The sequence below is a fragment of the Hypomesus nipponensis genome, chromosome 7 (assembly GCF_054491055.1).
Source record: "Hypomesus nipponensis isolate SF chromosome 7, ASM5449105v1, whole genome shotgun sequence".
Taxonomy (NCBI): Eukaryota; Metazoa; Chordata; class Actinopteri; order Osmeriformes; family Osmeridae; genus Hypomesus; species Hypomesus nipponensis.
In genome coordinates this window covers 16,415,001-16,420,000 of record NC_140367.1, presented here as the reverse complement: position 1 = coordinate 16,420,000, position 5,000 = coordinate 16,415,001, and the positions used below count along the sequence as shown (strand labels likewise).

Genomic DNA, 5,000 nt, shown 5'->3' with positions numbered 1-5,000 from the left:
CAATTGCTAAATCTGTATATGGATAAGTAGCCTATGGTTGTCAACTTATTTCGTACGGCCATACCAGCCTGGCAACGCCCGATCTCGTCTGATCTCGGAAGCTAAGCAGGGTCGGGCCTGGTTAGTACTTGGATGGGAGACCGCCTGGGTATACCAGGTGCTGTATGCTCTTTTGCTCATTCACTTAGAAACTGAAATCTTGCAATATGCACAAGTAGTCCTTCATGAAAGGGGCTGGAGGCTGTTTTCATTTTGACACGAGAGAGAGAGAGAGAGAGAGAGAGAGAGACCACCTTGCATTGTCAATTGCTAAATCTGTATATGGATAAGTAGCCTATGGTTGTCAACTTATTTCGTACGGCCATACCAGCCTGGCAACGCCCGATCTCGTCTGATCTCGGAAGCTAAGCAGGGTCGGGCCTGGTTAGTACTTGGATGGGAGACCGCCTGGGAATACCAGGTGCTGTATGCTCTTTTGCTCATTCACTTAGAAATTGACATCTTGCAATATGCACAAGTAGTCCTTCATGAAAGGGGCTGGAAGCTGTTTTCATTTTGACATGTGAGAGAGAGAGAGAGACTACCTTGCATTGTCAATTGCTAAATCTGTATATGGATAAGTAGCCTATGGTTGTCAACTTATTTCGTACGGCCATACCAGCCTGGCAACGCCTGATCTCGGAAGCTAAGCAGGGTCGGGCCTGGTTAGTACTTGGATGGGAGACCGCCTGGGAATACCAGGTGCTGTATGCTCTTTTGCTCATTCACTTAGAAACTGAAATCTTGCAATATGCACAAGTAGTCCTTCATGAAAGGGGCTGGAAGCTGTTTTCATTTTGACACGAGAGAGAGAGAGAGACCACCTTGCATTGTCAATTGCTAAATCTGTATATGGATAAGTAGCCTATGGTTGTCAACTTATTTCGTACGGCCATACCAGCCTGGCAACGCCCGATCTCGTCTGATCTCGGAAGCTAAGCAGGGTCGGGCCTGGTTAGTACTTGGATGGGAGACCGCCTGGGTATACCAGGTGCTGTATGCTCTTTTGCTCATTCACTTAGAAACTGAAATCTTGCAATATGCACAAGTAGTCCTTCATGAAAGGGGCTGGAAGCTGTTTTCATTTTGACACGAGAGAGAGAGAGAGAGACCACCTTGCATTGTCAATTGCTAAATCTGTATATGGATAAGTAGCCTATGGTTGTCAACTTATTTCGTACGGCCATACCAGCCTGGCAACGCCCGATCTCGTCTGATCTCGGAAGCTAAGCAGGGTCGGGCCTGGTTAGTACTTGGATGGGAGACCGCCTGGGAATACCAGGTGCTGTATGCTCTTTTGCTCATTCACTTAGAAATTGACATCTTGCAATATGCACAAGTAGTCCTTCATGAAAGGGGCTGGAAGCTGTTTTCATTTTGACACGAGAGAGAGAGAGAGAGAGAGACCACCTTGCATTGTCAATTGCTAAATCTGTATATGGATAAGTAGCCTATGGTTGTCAACTTATTTCGTACGGCCATACCAGCCTGGCAACGCCCGATCTCGTCTGATCTCGGAAGCTAAGCAGGGTCGGGCCTGGTTAGTACTTGGATGGGAGACCGCCTGGGAATACCAGGTGCTGTATGCTCTTTTGCTCATTCACTTAGAAATTGACATCTTGCAATATGCACAAGTAGTCCTTCATGAAAGGGGCTGGAAGCTGTTTTCATTTTGACATGAGAGAGAGAGAGAGAGACTACCTTGCATTGTCAATTGCTAAATCTGTATATGGATAAGTAGCCTATGGTTGTCAACTTATTTCGTACGGCCATACCAGCCTGGCAACGCCCGATCTCGTCTGATCTCGGAAGCTAAGCAGGGTCGGGCCTGGTTAGTACTTGGATGGGAGACCGCCTGGGAATACCAGGTGCTGTATGCTCTTTTGCTCATTCACTTAGAAACTGAAATCTTGCAATATGCACAAGTAGTCCTTCATGAAAGGGGCTGGAAGCTGTTTTCATTTTGACACGAGAGAGAGAGAGAGAGAGAGAGACTACCTTGCATTGTCAATTGCTAAATCTGTATATGGATAAGTAGCCTATGGTTGTCAACTTATTTCGTACGGCCATACCAGCCTGGCAACGCCCGATCTCGTCTGATCTCGGAAGCTAAGCAGGGTCGGGCCTGGTTAGTACTTGGATGGGAGACCGCCTGGGTATACCAGGTGCTGTATGCTCTTTTGCTCATTCACTTAGAAACTGAAATCTTGCAATATGCACAAGTAGTCCTTCATGAAAGGGGCTGGAAGCTGTTTTCATTTTGACACGAGAGAGAGAGAGAGAGAGACTACCTTGCATTGTCAATTGCTAAATCTGTATATGGATAAGTAGCCTATGGTTGTCAACTTGTTTCGTACGGCCATACCAGCCTGGCAACGCCCGATCTCGTCTGATCTCGGAAGCTAAGCAGGGTCGGGCCTGGTTAGTACTTGGATGGGAGACCGCCTGGGTATACCAGGTGCTGTATGCTCTTTTGCTCATTCACTTAGAAACTGAAATCTTGCAATATGCACAAGTAGTCCTTCATGAAAGGGGCTGGAAGCTGTTTTCATTTTGACACGAGAGAGAGAAGAGAGAGAGAGACCACCTTGCATTGTCAATTGCTAAATCTGTATATGGATAAGTAGCCTATGGTTGTCAACTTATTTCGTACGGCCATACCAGCCTGGCAACGCCCGATCTCGTCTGATCTCGGAAGCTAAGCAGGGTCGGGCCTGGTTAGTACTTGGATGGGAGACCGCCTGGGAATACCAGGTGCTGTATGCTCTTTTGCTCATTCACTTAGAAACTGAAATCTTGCAATATGCACAAGTAGTCCTTTATGAAAGGGGCTGGAAGCTGTTTTCATTTTGACACGAGAGAGAGAGAGAGAGAGAGAGAGAGAGAGAGAGAGAGAGAGAGAGAGAGAGAGAGAGAGAGAGAGAGAGAGAGAGAGAGAGAGACCACCTTGCATTGTCAATTGCTAAATCTGTATATGGATAAGTAGCCTATGGTTGTCAACTTATTTCGTACGGCCATACCAGCCTGGCAACGCCCGATCTCGTCTGATCTCGGAAGCTAAGCAGGGTCGGGCCTGGTTAGTACTTGGATGGGAGACCGCCTGGGTATACCAGGTGCTGTATGCTCTTTTGCTCATTCACTTAGAAACTGAAATCTTGCAATATGCACAAGTAGTCCTTCATGAAAGGGGCTGGAAGCTGTTTTCATTTTGACACGAGAGAGAGAGAGAGAGAGAGAGAGAGAGAGAGAGAGAGACCACCTTGCATTGTCAATTGCTAAATCTGTATATGGATAAGTAGCCTATGGTTGTCAACTTATTTCGTACGGCCATACCAGCCTGGCAACGCCCGATCTCGTCTGATCTCGGAAGCTAAGCAGGGTCGGGCCTGGTTAGTACTTGGATGGGAGACCGCCTGGGTATACCAGGTGCTGTATGCTCTTTTGCTCATTCACTTAGAAACTGAAATCTTGCAATATGCACAAGTAGTCCTTCATGAAAGGGGCTGGAAGCTGTTTTCATTTTGACACGAGAGAGAGAGAGAGAGAGAGAGAGACCACCTTGCATTGTCAATTGCTAAATCTGTATATGGATAAGTAGCCTATGGTTGTCAACTTATTTCGTACGGCCATACCAGCCTGGCAACGCCCGATCTCGTCTGATCTTGGAAGCTAAGCAGGGTCGGGCCTGGTTAGTACTTGGATGGGAGACCGCCTGGGAATACCAGGTGCTGTATGCTCTTTTGCTCATTCACTTAGAAATTGACATCTTGCAATATGCACAAGTAGTCCTTCATGAAAGGGGCTGGAAGCTGTTTTCATTTTGACACGAGAGAGAGAGAGAGAGAGAGACTACCTTGCATTGTCAATTGCTAAATCTGTATATGGATAAGTAGCCTATGGTTGTCAACTTATTTCGTACGGCCATACCAGCCTGGCAACGCCCGATCTCGTCTGATCTCGGAAGCTAAGCAGGGTCGGGCCTGGTTAGTACTTGGATGGGAGACCGCCTGGGTATACCAGGTGCTGTATGCTCTTTTGCTCATTCACTTAGAAACTGAAATCTTGCAATATGCACAAGTAGTCCTTCATGAAAGGGGCTGGAAGCTGTTTTCATTTTGACACGAGAGAGAGAGAGAGAGAGAGAGAGAGAGACCACCTTGCATTGTCAATTGCTAAATCTGTATATGGATAAGTAGCCTATGGTTGTCAACTTGTTTCGTACGGCCATACCAGCCTGGCAACGCCCGATCTCGTCTGATCTCGGAAGCTAAGCAGGGTCGGGCCTGGTTAGTACTTGGATGGGAGACCGCCTGGGAATACCAGGTGCTGTATGCTCTTTTGCTCATTCACTTAGAAATTGACATCTTGCAATATGCACAAGTAGTCCTTCATGAAAGGGGCTGGAAGCTGTTTTCATTTTGACATGAGAGAGAGCGAGAGAGAGACTACCTTGCATTGTCAATTGCTAAATTTGTATATGGATAAGTAGCCTATGGTTGTCAACTTATTTCGTACGGCCATACCAGCCTGGCAACGCCCGATCTCGTCTGATCTCGGAAGCTAAGCAGGGTCGGGCCTGGTTAGTACTTGGATGGGAGACCGCCTGGGAATACCAGGTGCTGTATGCTCTTTTGCTCATTCACTTAGAAACTGAAATCTTGCAATATGCACAAGTAGTCCTTCATGAAAGGGGCTGGAAGCTGTTTTCATTTTGACACGAGAGAGAGAGAGAGAGAGAGAGAGAGACCACCTTGCATTGTCAATTGCTAAATCTGTATATGGATAAGTAGCCTATGGTTGTCAACTTATTTCGTACGGCCATACCAGCCTGGCAACGCCCGATCTCGTCTGATCTCGGAAGCTAAGCAGGGTCGGGCCTGGTTAGTACTTGGATGGGAGACCGCCTGGGTATACCAGGTGCTGTATGCTCTTTTGCTCATTCACTTAGAAACTGAAATCTT

The 5,000-nt window shown here is 47.0% G+C and overlaps 16 non-coding genes and 1 pseudogene across 16 annotated transcripts; all 17 read left to right on the top strand.

The window, feature by feature from the left end:
- The first annotated feature begins 50 nt into the window (after positions 1-50).
- On the top strand, positions 51-169 carry LOC146278554 (5S ribosomal RNA). The gene has a single exon (XR_014765604.1). It is a non-coding gene; the product is annotated as a 5S ribosomal RNA (ribosomal RNA).
- Positions 170-353: 184 nt separating this feature from the next.
- Positions 354-472, top strand: LOC146278553 (5S ribosomal RNA). The gene has a single exon (XR_014762814.1). It is a non-coding gene; the product is annotated as a 5S ribosomal RNA (ribosomal RNA).
- Positions 473-644: 172 nt separating this feature from the next.
- Positions 645-753, top strand: LOC146278552 (5S ribosomal RNA; annotated as a pseudogene).
- A 170-nt stretch (positions 754-923) lies between these two features.
- Positions 924-1,042, top strand: LOC146278551 (5S ribosomal RNA). The gene has a single exon (XR_014765603.1). It is a non-coding gene; the product is annotated as a 5S ribosomal RNA (ribosomal RNA).
- A 172-nt stretch (positions 1,043-1,214) lies between these two features.
- On the top strand, positions 1,215-1,333 carry LOC146278550 (5S ribosomal RNA). Its single transcript, XR_014762812.1, has one exon. It is a non-coding gene; the product is annotated as a 5S ribosomal RNA (ribosomal RNA).
- Positions 1,334-1,509: 176 nt separating this feature from the next.
- LOC146278549 (5S ribosomal RNA) lies at positions 1,510-1,628 on the top strand. The gene has a single exon (XR_014762811.1). It is a non-coding gene; the product is annotated as a 5S ribosomal RNA (ribosomal RNA).
- Positions 1,629-1,800: 172 nt separating this feature from the next.
- LOC146278548 (5S ribosomal RNA) lies at positions 1,801-1,919 on the top strand. The gene has a single exon (XR_014762810.1). It is a non-coding gene; the product is annotated as a 5S ribosomal RNA (ribosomal RNA).
- Positions 1,920-2,097: 178 nt separating this feature from the next.
- Positions 2,098-2,216, top strand: LOC146278547 (5S ribosomal RNA). The gene has a single exon (XR_014765602.1). It is a non-coding gene; the product is annotated as a 5S ribosomal RNA (ribosomal RNA).
- Positions 2,217-2,390: 174 nt separating this feature from the next.
- LOC146278546 (5S ribosomal RNA) lies at positions 2,391-2,509 on the top strand. The gene has a single exon (XR_014765599.1). It is a non-coding gene; the product is annotated as a 5S ribosomal RNA (ribosomal RNA).
- A 177-nt stretch (positions 2,510-2,686) lies between these two features.
- Positions 2,687-2,805, top strand: LOC146278545 (5S ribosomal RNA). Its single transcript, XR_014762809.1, has one exon. It is a non-coding gene; the product is annotated as a 5S ribosomal RNA (ribosomal RNA).
- Positions 2,806-3,045: 240 nt separating this feature from the next.
- Positions 3,046-3,164, top strand: LOC146278544 (5S ribosomal RNA). The gene has a single exon (XR_014765598.1). It is a non-coding gene; the product is annotated as a 5S ribosomal RNA (ribosomal RNA).
- A 194-nt stretch (positions 3,165-3,358) lies between these two features.
- On the top strand, positions 3,359-3,477 carry LOC146278543 (5S ribosomal RNA). Its single transcript, XR_014765597.1, has one exon. It is a non-coding gene; the product is annotated as a 5S ribosomal RNA (ribosomal RNA).
- Positions 3,478-3,657: 180 nt separating this feature from the next.
- LOC146278542 (5S ribosomal RNA) lies at positions 3,658-3,776 on the top strand. Its single transcript, XR_014765327.1, has one exon. It is a non-coding gene; the product is annotated as a 5S ribosomal RNA (ribosomal RNA).
- A 176-nt stretch (positions 3,777-3,952) lies between these two features.
- On the top strand, positions 3,953-4,071 carry LOC146278541 (5S ribosomal RNA). Its single transcript, XR_014765596.1, has one exon. It is a non-coding gene; the product is annotated as a 5S ribosomal RNA (ribosomal RNA).
- Positions 4,072-4,255: 184 nt separating this feature from the next.
- LOC146278540 (5S ribosomal RNA) lies at positions 4,256-4,374 on the top strand. Its single transcript, XR_014762808.1, has one exon. It is a non-coding gene; the product is annotated as a 5S ribosomal RNA (ribosomal RNA).
- A 174-nt stretch (positions 4,375-4,548) lies between these two features.
- On the top strand, positions 4,549-4,667 carry LOC146278539 (5S ribosomal RNA). The gene has a single exon (XR_014762807.1). It is a non-coding gene; the product is annotated as a 5S ribosomal RNA (ribosomal RNA).
- Positions 4,668-4,849: 182 nt separating this feature from the next.
- Positions 4,850-4,968, top strand: LOC146278538 (5S ribosomal RNA). The gene has a single exon (XR_014765594.1). It is a non-coding gene; the product is annotated as a 5S ribosomal RNA (ribosomal RNA).
- The last annotated feature ends 32 nt before the right edge of the window (positions 4,969-5,000 follow it).